Source organism: Rattus rattus, chromosome 11 (assembly GCF_011064425.1).
Source record: "Rattus rattus isolate New Zealand chromosome 11, Rrattus_CSIRO_v1, whole genome shotgun sequence".
NCBI lineage: Eukaryota > Metazoa > Chordata > Mammalia > Rodentia > Muridae > Rattus > Rattus rattus.
The window spans coordinates 45,632,214-45,652,929 of record NC_046164.1 but is presented as its reverse complement, the minus strand read 5'-3'; the positions used below and the strand labels follow the sequence as shown (position 1 = coordinate 45,652,929).

The following is a 20,716-nucleotide window of genomic DNA, read 5'->3' as shown; positions in this document are numbered from 1 at the left end:
TCCAAAGGAGGTAGCCTTTTCAGGTTCCATAGCCCCAATGCTGAGAGTCACAGCTAAGGTCACACCTATTGACTCTTGGGTCCCTCTCTTGTCCCAGGTCTCTGTCTTGTTCTGTATATGCCCCCAACTCCTCACCCCTGTCAATTGCAGATTCCATTTATTCTCATGACTACCTGGCCATCTCTCCTTTCTCTCCAATCTCTATCCCTGAACATCACCATCCCCATCCCCTCTTCCACCCAGTTCCCTACTTCCAGCTGCCTCTTATGATTACTTTCCCCCCTTCTAAGTGAGGGTAAAGCATCCTTGTTTGGACCTTCCATCTTTTCTTAGCTTCTTTGGAGTCTGGGAAGTGCGGCATGCATATGCTGCACTTCATGGCAAATGTGCACTTATAAGTGATTATGTAGCATGCATTTCCTTTTGGGTTTGGGTTATCTCAATCAACATGGTACTCTCAAAAATGCTGAATGTTTGGCAAATTTGTTCCTCATCTTTGTTCAGGTGCCATGCTAATAGTCTCTGAATCTTTCCAATTTTAGTATATTTGCTACAAATGTGATCACATGTTATAGTTCTTAAGTTTTCAACAATTCTTTGCACAAAACTTGGTAACTTTCTTCTAAATTCTCCAAATTTATTAATAATTTTAAAGTTATAACATGAAAATTTGAAGTTATAAAATTAATGTATCATTGGTTTCTTAATTTGAAAAATGAGAAATAAGAAATGTAATTGTATTTTGAAAATATTTTTGTATAAATATGCTATTCTCAATTTATTTCTCTAGAGAAAAATATAGTGTCTATTTTACTGAAAATTTTAAATATATTTAAGGTTTGAATGTTTTTATTACTTTTTACAACATATTTTGATTATGTTTCCCCTCATCCAACTTCTCCAAGATGCTTTCCATTTCCCTATTAACCGAACTTCCAACATCATGTTCTGTCTCTGTCTGAATATTCTTCTCTTTGTCTCTTTTTCTCTGACTCTCTGTGTCTCTCTTAAAAAAAAAAACACATTCAAACATATTTACAATAGCATTCTACTGATGGAAGGAAAATTTTTTCTCCAATGTAGTACCATTGAGTTCCTTAACCATTGTCCAGGGCGGGCCCCCTATCAAATAGCAGTTTTCTAACATATAAGACCCCATACGAACAACAATGCCAACCAACCAGAGCTTCCAGGGACTAAGCCACTACCCAAAGACTATACATGGACTGACCCTGGACTCCAACTGCATACATAGCAATGAATAGCCTAGTAAGAGTACCAGTGGAAATGGAAGCCCTTGGTCCTGCCAAGACTGAGCCCCCAGTGAATGTGATTGTTGTGGGGAGGGCGATAATGGGGAGAGGATGGGAAAGGAAACACCCACAGAGAAAGGGAGGGGGAGGGGTTAGGGGGATGTTGGCCCAGAAACCAGGAAGGGGAATAACAACTGAAATGTAAATAAGAAATACTCAAGTTCTTATTTACATACAATACTCAAGTTGCCCAAATCCCGTGGGAGGGAGAGCTAAACCTTCAGAGAGGCAGACAAGCCTGGGAAACCAGAAGAGACTGCTCTACACACACACATTTCGGACGCCAGAGGAAAACACCAAAGGCCATCTGGAACCCTGGTGCACTGAAGCTCCCGGAAGGGGCCGCACAGATCTTCCTGGTTGCTGCCGCCGCAGAGAGCCCGTGGGCAGCACCCCTCGAGCGAACTTGAGCCTCGGGACCACAGGTAAGACCAACTTTTCTACTGCAAGTGACCTGCCTGGTGAACTCAAGACACAGGCCCACAGGAACAGCTGAAGACCTGTAGAGAGGAAAAACTACACTCCTGAAAGCAGAACACTCTGTCCCCATAACTGGCTGAAAGAAAACAGTAAAACAGGTCTACAGCACTCCTGACACACAGGCTTATAGGACAGTCTAGCCACTGTCAGAAATAGCAGAACAAAGTAACACTAGAGATAATCTGATGGCGAGAGGCAAGTGCAGGAACCCAAGCAACAGAAACCAAGACTACATGGCATCATCGGAGCCCAATTCTCCCACCAAAACAAACATGGAATGTCCAAACACACCAGAAAAGCAAGATCTACTTTCAAAATCATATTTGATCATGATGCTGGAGGACTTCAAGAAAGACGTGAAGAACTCCCTTAGAGAAACACAGGAAAACATTAATAAACAAGGAGAAGCCTACAGAGAGGAATCGCAAAAATGCCTGAAAGAATTCCAGGAAAACATAAATAAACAAGTAGAAGCCCATAGAGAGGAGACACAAAAATCCCTGAAAGAATATCAGGAAATCATAAATAAACAAGTAGAAGCCCATAGAGAGGAGTCACAAAAATCCCTGAAAGAATTCCAGGAAAACACAGTCAAACAGTTGAAGGAATTAAAAATGGAAATAGAAGCAATCAAGAAAGAACACATGGAAACAACCCTGGATATAGAAAACCAAAAGAAGAGACAAGGAGCTGTAGATACAAGCTTCACCAACAGAATACAAGAGATGGAAGAGAGAATCTCAGGAGCAGAAGATTCCATAGAAATCATTTACTCAACTGTCAAAGATAATGTAAAGCAGAAAAATTTACTGGTCCAAATCATACAGGAAATCCAGGACTCAATGAGAAGATCAAACCTAAGGATAATAGGTATAGAAGAGAGTGAAGACTCCCAGCTCAAAGGACCAGTAAATATCTTCAACAAAATCATAGGAGAAAACTTCCCTAATCTAAAGAAAGAGATACCCATAGGCATACAAGAAGCCTACAGAACTCCAAATAGATTGGACCAGAAAAGAAACACCTCCCGTCACATAATAGTCAAAACACCAAACGCACAAAATACAGAAAGAATATTAAAAGCAGTAAGGGAAAAAGGTCAAGTAACATATAAAGGCAGACCTATTAGAATCACACCAGACTTCTCGCCAGAAACTATGAAGGCCAGAAGATCTTGGACTGATGTCATACAGACCCTAAGAGAACACAAATGCCAGCCCAGGTTACTGTATCCTGCAAAACTCTCAATTAACATAGATGGAGAAACCAAGATATTCCATGACAAAACCAAATTTACACAATATCTTTCTACAAATCCAGCACTACAAAGGATAATAAATGGTAAAGCCCAACATAAGGAGGCAAGCTCTACCCTAGAAGAAGCAAGAAACTAATCGTGTTGGCAACAAAACAAAGAGATTGAAAGCACACAAACATAACCTCACATCCAAATATGAATATAACGGGAAGCAATAATCACTATTCCTTAATAACTCTCAACATCAATGGCCTCAACTCCCCAATAAAAAGACATAGATTAACAAACTGGATACGCAACGAGGACCCTGCATTCTGCTGCCTACAGGAAACACACCTCAGAGACAAAGACAGACACTACCTCAGAGTGAAAGGCTGGAAAACAAATTTCCAAGCAAATGGTCAGAAGAAGCAAGCTGGAGTAGCCATTCTAATATCAAATAAAATCAATTTCCAACTAAAAGTCATCAAAAAAGATAAGGAAGGACACTTCATATTCATCAAAGGAAAAATCCACCAAGATGAACTCTCAATCCTAAATATCTATGCCCCAAATACAAGGGCACCTACATATGTAAAAGAAACCTTACTAAAGCTCAAAACACACATTGCACCTCACACAATAATAGTGGGAGATTTCAACACCCCACTCTCATCAATGGACAGATCATGGAAACAGAAATTAAACAGAGATGTAGACAGACTAAGAGAAGTCAAGAGCCAAATGGACTTAACAGATATTTATAGAACATTCTATCCTAAAGCAAAAGGATATACCTTCTTCTCAGCTCCTCATGGTACTTTCTCCAAAATTGACCATATAATTGGTCAAAAAACGGGCCTCAACAGGTACAGAAAGATAGAAATAATCCCATGCGTGCTATCGGACCACCACGGCCTAAAATTGGTCTTCAATAACAATCAAGGAAGAATGCCCACATATACTTGGAAATTGAACAATGCTCTACTCAATGATAACCTGGTCAAGGAAGAAATAAAGAGAGAAATTAAAGACTTTTTAGAATTTAATGAAAATGAAGGTACAACATACCCAAACTTATGGGACACAATGAAAGCTGTGCTAAGAGGAAAACTCATAGTGCTGAGTGCCTGCAGAAAGAAACAGGAAAGAGCATATGTCAGCAGCTTGACAGCACACCTAAAAAGCTCTAGAACAAAAAGAAGCAAATACACCCAGGAGGAGTAGAAGGCAGGAAATAATCAAACTCAGAGCTGAAATCAACCAAGTAGAAACAAAAGGACCATAGAAAGAATCAACAGAACCAAAAGTTGGTTCTTTGAGAAAATCAACAAGATAGATAAACCCTTAGCCAGACTAACGAGAGGACACAGAGTGCGTCCAAATTAACAAAATAAGAAATGAAAAGGGAGACATAACTTCAGATTCAGAGGAAATTCAAAAAATCATCAGATCTTACTATAAAAACCTATATTCAACAAAACTTGAAAATCTTCAGGAAATGGACAATTTCCTAGACAGATACAAGGTACCGAAGGTAAATCAGGAACAGATAAACCAGTTAAACAACCCCATAACTCCTAAGGAAATAGAAGCAGTCATTAAAGGTCTCCCAACCAAAAAGAGCCCAGGTCCAGATGGGTTTAGTGCAGAATTCTATCAAACCTTCATAGAAGACCTCATACCAATATTATCCAAACTATTCCACAAAATTGAAACAGATGGATCACTACCGAATACCTTCTACGAAGCCACAATTACTCTTATACCTAAACCACACAAAGACACAACAAAGAAAGAGAACTTCAGACCAATTTCCCTTATGAATATCGACGCAAAAATACTCAATAAAATCCTGGCAAACTGAATCCAAGAGCACATCAAAACAATCATCCACCATGATCAAGTAGGCTTCATCCCAGGCATGCAGGGATGGTTTAATATACGGAAAACCATCAATGTGATCCATTATATAAACAAACTGAAAGAACAAAAACCACATGATCATTTCATTAGATGCTGAGAAAGCATTTGACAAAATTCAACACCCCTTCATGATAAAAGTCCTGGAAAGAATAGGAATTCAAGGCCCATACCTAAACATAGTAAAAGCCATATACAGCAAACCAGTTGCTAACATTAAACTAAATGGAGAGAAACTTGAAGCAATCCCACTAAAATCAGGGACTAGACAAGGCTGCCCACTCTCTCCCTACTTATTCAATATAGTTCTGGAAGTTCTAGCCAGAGCAATCAGACAACAAAAGGAGGTCAAGGGGATAGAGATCGGAAAAGAAGAAGTCAAAATATCACTATTTGCAGATGATATGATAGTATATTTAAGTGATCCCAAAAGTTCCACCAGAGAACTACTAAAGCTGATAAACAACTTCAGCAAAGTGGCTGGGTATAAAATTAACTCAAATAAATCAGTTGCCTTCCTCTATACAAAAGAGAAACAAGCGAGAAAGAAATTAGGAAACGACACCCTTCATAATAGACCCAAATAATATAAAGTACCTCGGTGTGACTTTAACCAAGCAAGTAAAAGATCTGTACAATAAGAACTTCAAGACACTGAAGAAAGAAATTGAAGAAGACCTCAGAAGATGGAAAGATCTCCCATGCTCATGGATTGGCAGGATTAATATAGTAAAAATGGCCATTTTACCAAAAGCAATCTACAGATTCAATGCAATCCCCATCAAAATACCAACCCAATTCTTCAAAGAGTTAGACAGAACAATTTGCAAATTCATCTGGAATAACAAAAAACCCAGGATAGCTAAAGCTATCCTCAACAATAAAAGGACTTCAGGGGGAATCACTATCCCTGAACTCAAGCAGTATTACAGAGCAATAGTGATAAAAACTGCATGGTATTGGTACAGAGACAGACAGATAGACCAATGGAATAGAATCGAAGACCCAGAAATGAACCCACACACCTATGGTCACTTGATTTTGACAAAGGAGCCAAAACCATCCAATGGAAAAAGATAGCATTTTCAGCAAATGGTGCTGGTTCAACTGGAGGTCAACATGTAGAAGAATGCAGATAGATCCATGCTTATCACCCAGTACAAAGCTTAAGTCCAAGTGGATCAAGGACCTCCACATCAAACCAGACACACTCAAACTAATAGAAGAAAAACTAGGGAAGCATCTGGAACACATGGGCACTGGAAAAAATTTCCTAAACAAAACACCAATGGCTTATGCTCTAAGATCAAGAATTGACAAATGGGATCTCATAAAACTGCAAAGCTTCTGTAAGGCAAAGGACACTGTGGTTAGGACAAAACGGCAACCAACAGATTGGGAAAAGATCTTTACCAATCCTACAACAGATAGAGGGCCTTATATCCAAAAAATATACAAAAGAACTCAAAAAGTTAGACCGCAGGGAAACAAATAACCCTATTAAAAAATGGGGTTCAGAGCTAAACAAAGAATTCACAGCTGAGGAATGCTGAATGGCTGAGAAACACCTAAAGAAATGTTCAACATCTTTAGTCATAAGGGAAATACAAATCAAAACAACCCTGAGATTTCACCTCACACCAGTGAGAATGGCTAAGATCAAAAAACTCAGGTGACAGCAAATGCTGGCGAGGATGTGGAGAAAGAGGAACACTCCTCCATTGTTGGTGGGATTGCAGACTGGTACAACCATTCTGGAAATCAGTCTGGAGGTTCCTCAGAAAATTGGACATTGAACTGCCTGAGGATCCAGCTATACCTCTCTTGGGCATATACCCAAAAGATGCCCCAACATATAAAAAAGACACGTGCTCCACTATGTTCATCGCAGCCTTATTTATAATAGCCAGAAGCTGGAAAGAACCCAGATGCCCTTCAACAGAGGAATGGATACAGAAAATGTGGTACATCTACACAATGGATTATTACTCAGCTATCAAAAACAACGACTTTTATGAAATTCGTGGGGGCAAATGGTTGGAACTGGAAAATATCATCCTGAGTGAGCTAACCCAATCACAGAAAGACATACATGGTATGCACTCATTGATAAGTGGCTATTAGCCCAAATGCTTGAATTACCCTAGATGCCTAGAACAAATGAAACTCAAGACGGATGATCAAAATGTGAATGCTTCACTCCTTCTTTAAAAGGGAACAAGAATACCCTTGGCAGGGAAGAGAGAGGCAAAAGATTAAAACAGAGACTGAAGGAACACCCATTCAGAGCCTGCCCCACATGTGGCCCATACATATACAGCCACCCAATTAGACAAGATGGATGAAGCAAAGAAGTGCAGACCGACAGGAGCCGGATGTAGATCGCTCCTGAGAGACACAGCCAGAATACAGCAAATACAGAGGCTAATGCCAGCAGCAAACCACTGAACTGAGAATAGGACCCCCGTTGGAGGAATCAGAGAAAGAACTGGAAGAGCTTGAAGGGGCTCGAGACCCCATATGAACAACAATGCCAAGCAACCAGAGCTTCCAGGGACTAAGCCACTACCTAAAGACTATACATGGACTGACCCTGGACTCTGACCACATAGGTAGCAATGAATATCCTAGTAAGATCACCAGTGGAAGGGGAAGCCCTGGGTCCTGCTAAGACTGAACCCCCAGTGAACTAGACTGTTTGGGGGAGGGCGACAGTGGGGGAGGGTGGGGAGGAACACCCATAAGGAAGGGGAGGGGAGGGGGATGTTTGCCCGGAAACCGGGAAAGGGAATAACACTCGAAATGTATATAAGAAATACTCAAGTTAATAAAAAAAAGAAATACTCAAGTTAATAAAGATGAAAAAAAAAGAGAGATGAACTATGACAAATAAGTCATTCAAGGTCATATTTGGCTAACATACTCCAGTCTCTTTAAAAGTCGTTACCTATTCAAAGGAGACCTTACAGAAATCAACCTGTCAATTACAAAGGCAAAAATGAAAAGTCTAATGTCTCATTTTGTCATGTTATCTCTCATAAAGTATAGATCCATTAAATGTCTTCAAAAGGCACAAATGAATATTCAATTTTTAAACTATAAAAAAATAAAAAACGCTGAAGGCAAAACTAAATACGTTTTACAAGGAGCAAAAATGTTTCCTAGATCAAATATAAATCCATGCCTCAGTATCCACTGAAACTATTCTCTGGTATGTGAGTTGTTTTTATTTAGTTCGTTTGGAAATTTTTGACTGCTTATTTAGTTTTCATTTTTTTTATTGACTATGTCTAAGTTACCTTAAACTACTTCTAATAAATTTATCCTATGCACCAAGAAATCTAGTCACATTTGAAATATCCCAGTCCTGGATATACAATACAAGGATCTTTAAAAGACTCATGGATCTAGAGGCAATATTCGAAACATCGTGATAAAAAATAATTAGCACAGGGCATGAAAGACCTTCGAAGTATTTCCATATGGTGCAAAGAGCTATGTCTAAGATATGGAATGACTAAATAGATGATAAAGGTCTCAGTTCAATTAGGAAATGGAAGGACCCAGTTATAATCAAAGGCTTCTAAGTGGGGATTTTAGGTTCCCAGTTTTATGGGTCTTGATGCACTGGGACTTTCCCTTCATGAAATTAAAATAGGTCTCCTTGAGCTTGTATCAGGGAATAAAACTGCTACTTTGTTTTAGTTGCTTATTAATGGTTACTATTTTGATGGCATTTAATCTTTTTCTTATTGCAATTGTACCACCTCATCGTTTATTTAATTTACAAATACAAGATTAAAGATTTGAATTTCATTTCTGGTGATTAATGATTTTTGCATAAATGACATAGTAATCTTAAACATTGTTTTAAACATTTAAAGATCATGTTTCAACAGCACTCATGTGTTAGTTTACAGATAGATGATTTGGTTCATGCTACTAGGAAACTGTAAGATTTAAACAGTAAATATATGTGGATGAGATATTATGTTGTCTTTTGTCTCTGTTTTGAAATTAATAGATTCACAGGTGTGAAGCTATCCAAGATCATACAGTATAGATTAATGCTTAGCTGATACAAAGATTATTGGGCTGTTAGGCTTTTGTTAGTAAATAAATAAGTTAGTTATTTGAATGAGAGCCTCACTCATCATTTATAACATAGCTTTGACAGAATAGAATCGCTTCAAATTATACATTTAACTTATTAATTAAACTTGGGCTCATCCCTTACCCAAGGTCTATGTCTCATCCTGGATATGCCCCCCACTTCCTCACCTCTGTCAGTTGCAGGGTTCCATTAATTTTCCTGGCCAATTATCTATCTCTCCTCTCCTTCACCACACCTTATCGTGAATGCTTCATTCCTTTCCACATACCCTCTTCTTCCCAGTTCCCTCCATCCATCTGCCTCTTATGACTATTTCCTTTATCCTCTTAAGTGATATTCAAGCATCCTTGCTTGGGACATCCTTCCTGTTTAGCTTCTTTGGGTCTGTGGAATATAACAAAAATTCTGCTGTATTTTATATATCTAATTATAAATGAGTACATACCATGAAAGTCTTTTTTGGGATTGGGTTACCTCACTTAGGAGGATATTCTAAAGGTACATCCATTTGCCTGAAAATTCATGATGTCTTGGATATTTAATAGCTGAATAGTATTCCCATTTATAGATGTATCACATTTTGTTTTCCAATTTTTCACTCGAGGAACATCTAGGTTGTTTCCAGTTTCTGGATATTACTAATAAAGCTGTTGTGAACATAATTGAACAAATGCTTTTGGGAGATATTGAAACATCTTTGATGTCTATACCAAGAATGATACAGGTGTAGCTTGGGTCTTGAGCTAGAACTAGTACCAGTTTTCTGAGAAAGAGCCAAATGGTGTCCAAAGTGGTCATGAAGGTTTGCACTCCCACCAGCAGTGGATGAGTACTCCTCTTGCTGCACGTCCTCGCCAGCGTGTGCTATTCCTTGAGCTTTTGATCTTAGGCATTCTGGTGGGTGTAAGATGGACCCTCAGTGCGCTTTCAGTTTGCATTTCCCTGATGACTACGAACTTTGACCATTTCTTTAACTGTTTATCAACCATTTGAAATTCTTCTGTTGAGAATTATTTATTTCTGGACTCCATTTTTTAATTGAATATTGGTTTCTAACTTTTGAGTTCTTTGTAAATTTTGGATATTTGACTTCCACCAGATGTACTGTTGGTAAAGATCATTTCATAATCTGTGGGCTGCCAATTTGACATATTGACAGTGTTCTTTGCCTTACAAAAGCTTTTCAGTTTTATGAGGTCCCATTTATCAATTGTTGATCTTAGGGTCTGAGCCATCGGTGTTGTGTTCAGCAATTTCCCCTTGTGCCAATCAGTTTGAAGCCCTTTCACACTTTCTCTTCTATTAGATTCAGTCAATCTGGTTTAATATGGAGACCCTTGACCTACTTGGACTTGAGTTTGAATCTATTTTCATTGCTTTACATATAGACATACAGTTAGTTGATCATCATTTTTGGAATATTCTTTCACTTTTCAGTTGTATGATTTTTGCTTTTTTGCTTATTTATCAAAAATCAAGAATCCATAAGCTTTTGTGTTTTATTTGTTGGTATTCAACTCAATTCCATTAAGGAATGTGTCTGTGTCTGTACCAAGACCATGCATTTTTTTCTTCACTACAAACTATATAAAACAACATGAACATTTGAAGTACTGTAGTATAGAAGGAAGAAAATGATTTCTCTTACCGTACATTCAAAAGGGTCAAAGATAAGTAAATAATTTTCACATAAGTATTTCAAATCACTGTTGTAATTAGTTCAGACTTGTAGTCCATATCTTGTAAATCAACCTTTTTAGTTTTCTTATTTTAACTAAAGGTATGGGTTACCAACATTTCATTTTGATATTACTGAAGTAAATAATGAAAAACATTTTTTTTCCTTAGTGGGAAATGTCAAAAGAGTTCATACTCTATCCGACATTGGTGACAACAAGTGATAGTTTGAGGAATTGACTAAGTTACTTTCCAAATAATAGTTAAAAAACTGCTTCTCCATTTATGAGTTATTTTAAATAAATTTGAAAAATAAATGGTGATAAAGGGGTTAGAAAATTATATAGATGGAATTCTTAGTATGGACAAAGGGGAAGATGACTCAGTCTTAAAGATTGGTTCTATATAATGAACAATTGCTAGTATTCCTGAGGAAAGTATTTCCTCTATCTAGTGTTTACTGTTCGTTTTCTCCTTCACCTTTCTTGCTGAATGTTAAACGTATTCAAGAACAAAACAACAATAGCAACAACAACAGAGAATAGGCAATATTAAGGTAGAGCCTTCCATTAAAAAGGACTTCTTTATCATGCCTGTCCTTTTGGGTCTGGGTTACCTTACTCAGAATGATGTTTTCTACATTCATCCATTTACCTGAATAATTCATGATGCTCTTGTTTTTAATAGCTGAGTAGTATTCCATTGTGTAAAATGAAACACATTTATTGAATTCTTCAGTTGAGAGATATCTGGATTCTTTCCAGGTTCTGGCTATTACAAATAAGGCTGCTATCAACATAGTGGAGCATGCATCCTTGTGGTATGGTGCGACAACTTTTAGGTATATGTCCAGGAATGGTATAGCTGCGTCTTCTGTAAAACTATTTCCAACTTTATGAGGAACCACCAGATTGATTTCCAGAGTGACTATATCAGTTTCCAATCCCATTAGCAATGGAGGAGTGTTACTCTTTCACTAGCATATGCTGTCTCTTAAAGCCTTGATCTTAGAAATTCTGATTGGTGTGAGGTGGAATCTCAAAGTCATTTTATTTTGCACTTCTCTGATGACTAAGAACTTTGAATGTTTTTTTAAGTGCTTCTTGGCCATTCAAGATTCTTCTGTTGTAAATTCTCTATTTAAATCTGTATGTCATTTTTAAAATTGGGTTATTTTGTTTATTGGAAGTTAACTTATTGGGTTCTTTATATATATTGAATATTAATCCTCTAACAGTTGTAAGTTTAGTGAAGACTTTTTCCCCTATCTGTAGGTTGATGATTTGTTCTAATGATGGTGTCTATTGCCTTACAGTAGCTTTTCAGTTTCATGAGGCCTAATTAATCAATTGTTGATTTAAGAGACTGAACTAGTGGTGTGCTATTCAGGAAATTACCCCCTGCGCCAAAGAGTCTGGGAGCTCCCTGGAGTCTAGGTTAGTTGAGACTGCTGGTCTTCCTTTGGGGTGGCCCTCCCCTTTATCTACTTCAATACTTCTCCTAATTCAACCACAAAGATTCCAACTTTCTCTTCTATTGGATTCAGTATATCTGGTTTTATGCAGAGGTTCTTGGAGTCACTAGGACTTGAGCCTTATGCAAGGTGATAGATATGGATCTATTTTCATTTCTCTACCTGTAGACATACAGTTATATCAGAATCATTTGTTGATGATGCTTTTTTTTCCTATTGTATGGTTTTGGCTTGTTGTCAGAGACCAAGGGTATATAGGTGTTGGGGTTTATTTCTGGGTCTTCAATTCTATTCCATAGATTGACCTGTCTGTCTCTATACCAATACCATGAAGTCTTACTCACTCTTAAGTGGATATTAGGCAAATAGTGCAGAATACCTAAGATATAACCCACAGACTACAAGAAGTATAACAAGCAAAAAGGCCCAATTGACGATGCTTCAATCCCATTTGGAAGGAAGAACAAAATAATCGAGAGAGACAGAAGGATGGAGGGGTCTGGGTGGGAGACAGGAAGAGGGGGAAAGGGGAACAGGATTGGGTGTGGGAGGGCAGGAGAGAAGCTCAAAGGGCATGGAGAAAGAATGTAAATATGCAGCCTCAGAGAGTAGGTGGTGGGAGGACCCGCTAGAAAGTAGCAGACATCCAGGAGGTAAGAGACTCTCAGGACCCAATAGTTATGACCTTAGCCAGAAGGGACAATAGTGGGTAGTGGGAACTTGAAGAGTACACCTCCAGTAGATAGTCAGGGCCTCAAGGAGGGACAGGATTACTAACCCACAGTCAAAATTTTCGGCACAGAATTGTTCCTGTCTAAAGGAAGTACAAGGAAAAAATGGAGAAGAGACTGAAGGAAAGGACTCTCATGAGGTGGGGGGCCATCAAGGCCTGACACTATTACTGATGCTATGATATACTTACAGACAGGAGCCTACCATATCTTTCCTCTCAGATGTCATACCAGCAGCTGATTAGATACTTACACCCAACCGTGGGACTGAAGTCAGGAATCTTTGTGGTTGAATTAGGGGAAGTATTGAAGTAGATAAAAGGGAGGGCTACCCCATAGGAAGACCAGCAGTCTCAACTAACCGAGATTCCAGGGAGCTCCCAGAGACTAAGCCACCAGACAGGCAGGATAAGGGCTGAGAGGAGGCATTTGGCATGTATATAGCAGAGGTGTGCCTGATTTAGCCTCAGTGGGAGAAGATTAACTTAAGCCTTGTGAGATTTGAGGACCCAGACAAGGGGGTGGTCTGGAAGGGGAGAGCACCCTCTTGGAGGAAAGGGAGGAGGAATGGAATGAGAAAATGTGGGAGGGGAAAACTACTGGGATGTAAATAAATAAAATAATTAAAAATATTCCATCATAATTGGAATCAATGAAATGTCAGCACTGATATGGATGAAATGTCATGAACTGAACTGAGGTTAGGACTGTATTTTGTAATTATAATGTATTGTAAAATAAGAGTATAAAGTTCAAATATTATTTAACCCTATTAAATTACAGAATTTAGTTCAGGGTTATAACAACATATTTGTTAAACAAGGCAGGTATCAGAGAAGTATGAAGTCTTAAATATGGTGATAATATGACATAACCAGTAAAAACATGCACATACCATGTGTAAAAGAAATGAAATCACTACCATCTATTTTGACTAAAAAGGATATCCTTTTATTTTAATATGTGATATGATTTATTTCATGTAAACCCCCAAAATATTTGATAGTCTCAATTTCAGTCTTATTTGTCTGGGCAAAAATGAAAAGTATAAGGTAGGATTAATTACTAAAATCATAAGCATGAAAATCACAAACAAGGATTCAAACACTAACTTTCAGAGACAGTATTATATCTGTAGTTATTTGCAAAGGCTTTGAAGATAAAAATATAGCAATTAGCCCAAGGTTTATGAGCTTAAAATCAAAGCAATAAATGTAAGACACTATCAGCAGTGCTATTAAAGATAAGTTTGTACTGAATAACGTAAAGGCGGGATAATGGACACAAAGAAATGGCTGGAATGTAGATATTTTAAAAAAAGAAAAGAAAAGAAAAAAGAAGACCAATTTAAAAAACTTCTCTGAGAGTTAATTCTGGTTGTCAACAACATAAGATTGTGAGATGTCCTGGAACTTAGTGCCTCACAATGTGAGGATATGTCTAATGGTATTTCTACAAAGGGCAGCTAACAGAAGAAGTAGCACCTGATTCTAGGGGTTTAACAAGAGGAATTGAGAAAGTGAAAAAAAGCTAGCAAACACAGGCTTGTTCTTCTCACTGTACTTCTCTTTTATGTGATAGAAACAACATTTTCCAAACAGTATCTAACACCACAATTGACTGACCATTGGCATTAATGCATCCTTTTCACTAGAAGGATATTTTCTTCAGAAGTATGATAGAAGTTGTGAAACTCTGATTGGCACACATACATGCTTTACTTAGTGACTGACTTTAGCTTATTATTATTATTATTATTATTATTATTATTATTATTATCATTATTATTGATTATCTTATTTATTTACATTTCAAATGTTATCTCCCTTTCCAGTTTGCCCTCCACAGTTGCTCGGTCCCCTCCTCCCTCCCCTACCTCTATGAGGGTGCTCTGCCACCCTCTCACCCACTCCTGCCTCAGTAGTCTAGCATTCCCCTATCCTGGGTCATCAAGTCTCCAAAGGACCAAGGGGCTCTCGTCCCCCAGTGTGACAGATAAAGCAATCCTTTGCAACATATCCAGCTGGAGTCATTAGTACACCCTGTGTACTATTTGGTTGGTGATTTGATCCCTGGGAGTTTTTGGTCAGGGAGGTGTTGGTTAATTGATATTGTTGTTCTGCCTATGAGGTTGCAAACCACTTCAGTTCCTACTGTTCCTGTCCTAACTTCTCCACTGGGGTCCCAGAGCTCAGTCTGATGTTTGGCTGTGCAATACACATCTGTATTGGTCCTGCTCTGGCACAGCCTCTCAAGGGACAGCCTTACCAGGATCTTGTTAGTACTTGTAAGTACTTGTTAGTACTTGCCAAGTACTTCTTGGCACCAGCAATAATGTCTGGATTTGGTGTTAGCAGATGAGATGGATTCCTAGGTAGAGCAGTCTTTGGATGGCCTTTCCTTCAGTTTCTGCTCTACCTTTTGTACCTGCATTTCATTTTGACAGGAGAAATTGTGGATTACATTTTGAAGTAGATGGGTGACCCCATCTCTCAACTGGGGGCTTTGCTTATCCACTAGATATGATCTCTACAGGTTCTATCTTTGCTTTGTTGTGTATTTTGGCTATAGTCCTCCTTATTGGGTTCTGGGAACCTCTTGGCTCAGTGGCATCTGGAGCTTTCTAGTGGCTACCTCCATTTCTGCTTCCCTCAATGCTATATACCTACTTTAAATTTCTGACCCTCTGTACTTCTCCCACATCTCCACCCATATCTGAACTGGCTCCCATTTTCCTTCCACCTCCTCTCTTCCTACAAATTTTGTTCAAGACATCATTATGTGGATAAGTCTCTTTATCATTTAACGTATTGTTCCACTGGCCTTTTTTTTTATTGGATTTTTTTGATTTACATTTCAAATGTTATCCCCTTTCCTGTTTTCCTGTTCTTAAACCCCTATCCCAAACAACCTCCTCCTGCATCTATGAGGGTGTTATGCCACTCACCCACCCTCTGACATTCCCCTACACTGGGGCATTGAGCCTTGGCAGGACCAAGAACTTCTCCTCCTATTGATGCCCAAGAAGGCCATCCTTTTCTACATATGCAGCTGGAGACATGGATCTGTCCATGTGTACTCTTTGAATGGTGGTTTAGTACCTGGGAGCTCTGGTTGGTAGGTATTGCTGTTCTTATGAGGTTACAAACCACTTCATATCCTTCAAACCTTTCTCTGATTTCTCCATTGAGGACCCCCATCTCAGTTCAATGGTTGGCTGTTAGTGTCCACCTCTGTATTTGTCGTTCTCTGGCAAGACAGCTATATCAGGCTCCTTTCAGCTTGCGCTTCGTGGCATCAGGAATATTGTCTGATTTTAGTGACTCTATATGGAGATCCATACCAGGTAGAGCAGACTCTGAATGGCCTTTCCTTCAGTCTCTGCTCCAAACTTTGTCCCCATATTTCCTCCTGTGATATTTTTGTGCCCCCTTCTAAGAAGGACTGAATCTTCACACTTTGGTTGTCTTTCTTCTTGAGCTTCATGTGGTCTGTGATTGTATCTTAGGCAATATTTGGGATAATTCCACTTATTAGTGAGTGCAAATTATGTGTGATTTTTTTTCTATGCATGTGTTTGGGTTACCTCATTCAGAATGATATTTTCAATTCCATCAAATTGCCTATGAATTTCATTAAGTCATTGTTTTTAAAGCTGAGTAGTACTCCATTGTGTAAACATACCATATTATCTGTATCCATTCTTCTGTTGAGGAGCATCTGGCTTCTTTCTACCTTCTGGCTATTATTAATAAGGCTGTTATGAACATAGTGGAGCATATGTCCTTGCTATATGTTGGAGCATCTTTTGGGTATATGCCCAGGATTGGTATAACTAGGTCCTCAGGCAGTACTCCACCTGTCTGTCTCTGTACCAATACCATATAGTTTTTATCACTATTGCTCTGTAATACTGCTTGAGGTCAGGGATGGTGATCGCCCCAGAAGTTCTTTAATGTTGAGAATAGTTTTCATTATCTTGTTTTTTTTTGTTATTCCAAATGAATTTACAAATTGCACTTTCTAGTAATATTAAGAATTGAGTTGGAATTTTGATGGTGATTGCCTTGAATCTGTAGATTGCTTTGGCACAGTGGCCATTTTTACTATATTAATCTTGCCAATCCATGACCATGGGAATTCTTTCTATCTTCTGACATCTTCTTCAATTTCTTTCTTCAGAGACTTGAAATTCTTGTCATACAGTTCTTTCACCTGCTTGGCTAGAGTGATACCAAAGTATTTTATATTACTTGGGACTATTGTGAAGGGTGTTGCTTGCTAATTTCTTTCTTAGCCAGTTTATCTTTTGAGTAGAGGAAGGCTACTAATTTGTTTGAGTTAATTTTATATCTAGCCACTTTGCTGAAGTTGTTTTTCAGGTTTAGGTGTTCTGTGGTGGAATTTTTTGGGAAACAAGTATCCTATCACATCATTTGCAAATAGTGATATTTTGACTTCTTCCTTTCCAATTTGTATTTACTTTTGTTGTCTGATTGCTATGGCTGAGATTTCAAGTACTATATTGAATGGGTAAGGAAAGAGTGGACAACCTTGTCTAGTCTCTGATTTTAGTGGGATTGTTTCAAGTCTCTCTCTATTTAGTTTGGTGCTGGCAGGTAGATTAATGGAATAGAATTGAAGACCTAGAAACGAATCCACACATCTATGGTCATTTATCTTTGACAAAGAAGCTAAAACCATCCAGTGGAAGATAGCATTTTCAACAAGTGGTTCTGGTTTAACTGGCGGTAAGCATGTAGAAGAATGAAAATTGATCCACTCTATCGTCTTGTACAAAGCTGACAACCAAGTGGATCAAGGACCTCCACATAAAACCAGATACACTCAAACTGATAGAAGAAAAAGTGGGGAAGAGACTCAAACACATGGACGCTCGGGGAAATTTCCTGAACAGAACACCAATGGCTTTTGCTCTAAGATCAAGAATCGACAAATGTGACCTCATAAAATTGCAAAGCTTCTGTAAGGCAAAGAACACTGTCATTAGGACAAAACAGCAACCAACAAATTGGAAAAAGATTTTTTCCCCTCCATCTTTATTAAATTGGGTATTTCTTATTTACATTTCAATTGTTATTCCCTTTCCTTGTTTCCAGGCCAACATCCTGCTAACCCTCCCCCTCCCTCTGCCCACATGTGGCCCATACATATACAGCCACCAAACTAAGATGGATGAAGCAAAGAAGTGCAGGCTGACAGGAACCAGATGTAGATCTCTCCTGAGAGACACAGCCAGAATATGACAAATACTTAGGCGAATGCCAGCAGCAAACCACTGAACTGAGAATGTGAAAAAGATTCTTTTACCAATTCTATCTCCTTGAGAGGGCTAATATCCAATATATACAAAGAACTCAAGAAGTTAGATTCTAGAGAATAAATAATCCTATTAAAAATGGAGTACAGAGCTAAACAAAGCATTCTCAAATGAGAAATATTGAATGGCTGAGAAGCATGTAAAGAAATGTTTGACATCCCTAGTCATCAGGGAAATGCAAATAGAAACAACCCTGAGATTTTATCTTACACCATTCAGAATAACTAAGATAAAAAACTCAAGTGACAAATTGAATGCTGGTGAAGACATGGAGAAAGAAGAACACTCCTTCATTGTTGGTGGGATTACAAGCTGATACAACTACTCTGGAAATCAGTCTGGAGTTTCCTCAGAAAATTGGACAAAGTACTACCTGAGGACCTAACTATTCCATTGGTCTTTATTCAAGCATATATGCATATATTACTCTGTGTCAGAGTTATGGAATAATACATAATTTTAAAAGTATTCATTAGCTTAGGTTGTGAAATCTGATTGCACTAGATAGCCATAGCAAGTATGGATGGTCATAATCTTCCCCTAAAGGCATCATAAACTTAGCCAGGCTGACTAGACTACAGGATAACAGTCTAACGGCTAGGTTTTTATGTGATCTTACTGTAAGTACTATTAACTTTGATATGAAGTCTGCTAAAAGTTCAGAATTTGGGGATCAAATAACAATTTATAAGGATATATCGCTACAAAACAGCATTATTTCTGAGGGATGACTGAATAGTGTGTGAGGAGGGTAGAATGAAAATGTAATTCAGTAAAGCTGACTGTACACACTCAATGCTCCATCACACATGTAATCTTCTCATGGATGATAGCTCTCTATGTATTAAATAGTGTCCTCAAAGAAATGATGTGTTCGTGTTTAGCAATGACTATGCCATAAACAATGAATTATGTTTCTACAATTATGATACTCTAAAAAGATGACATTATTCAAAAGGACAAAATCTGGAGAACTGTCATTTTTGTATTTATAATGTACTCTACCACCTACAACTCTGCCTGCCTTCCAGGAGGCCTGTTGGTACCAGAAACAGCCAGGTAGGGCATTCCTGCCCTCTAGCCTTTGCCTGCTAGGTTCCTTTGTGACACACCCGAAAGTGGTGAACTGTGTCCAGTACCCTGCTTTCCATTTCAGACTCACAGCTCTGAATGCATTGCCAGAGGCCTTCTGGAACCATAGACAACCAGGTGAGACCTTCTTCTTCAAGCCCCTGCCTTCTAAATCCATCTAAACCACACTCAACTGCAAGAAATTGTACCCTGTCCTCTGTGCTCCATTTCTTTCTCCACAATTTTACCTGATTCCCAGAAGATCTGACAGCACCAGGTAAAGGGTAAGAAGATAATCAGCAAGAACCAGGGCAAAATGCTGCAACTGGAGCTCAGCTGTCCTTTTGTAGCAAGCACTGGATACCTTAACACAATTGAAGCACAAGAAAACACAAACTGATGGAATCCTGAAGATCAAAAATCTAGGTCAGACAAGATAAGATGCAGACACCAGGATTATCAACAAAATATAAAGGGTGGAAGATATAAACTCAAGTATTGAAAATAAGATAGAAGAAACTAATATATCTGTTAAATAAAATGTTAAATGTAAAAGGTTTTTGAGTTAAAATATTCAGGAAATTTGGGACACCACAAAAAGGCATACCTAAGAATTATAGGAACTGACAAAGGAGAAGACTCCTAGCTCAAAAGTCCACAAAATATTTTCACTAAAAGCAAAAAAAAAAAAAAAAAATTCTAACCCAAAGAAAGGGATGCCTATAAATGTACAAAATGCTTACAAAATAACCACTATATTGGATCAAAAAAGAAAATCATCCTGCCATGTAATAATCAAAACATTAAGTGTATAGAACATACAAAGAATGCAAGGTAAAATGCGCAAGTAACAGACAAGGAATTCTAGTAGAAATACACTCAACTTCCTAACTACACTTAAAATTCCAGAAGGTCCTGATGACGGTTTTGTAGTCTCTACAAGACCACAGATGCCAGGATGGACTCTTATACAGAAAGAAACTTTCACTCAAAGTAGAGTGAGAAAACAAGATATTCCATATGAAAACCAAATTGGAGCAATATTTATATATAAATCTAGTCCTATGGAAGATGGTAGAATGAAAAGTCCATACCAAGGAGGTTAATCAAATCCATGAAAACACAGGAAAAAAAATAATTTCAGACCAGCAAAAACAAAATAAGTGCTCTGTCTCTCTCTTGCTCTCTCTCTCTCTCTCTCTCTCCCCCTCCCTCATCTCCCCCTCTCTCAACAACAACAACAACAACAACAACAACAACAACAGCAACAACAACAACAACATAACAGGAACATGATTGACCTTTAGTATATCTCAATGTCCATTCCCCCAAAGACATGGACTATCAGGATTGAA

At 38.2% G+C, this 20,716-nt stretch overlaps 1 non-coding gene across 1 annotated transcript; it reads right to left on the bottom strand.

Annotated features, from left to right (window-relative positions):
• Positions 1-459: 459 nt before the first annotated feature.
• Positions 460-566, bottom strand: LOC116912920. Its single transcript, XR_004389493.1, has one exon. It is a non-coding gene; the product is annotated as a U6 spliceosomal RNA (small nuclear RNA).
• Positions 567-20,716: the final 20,150 nt, after the last annotated feature.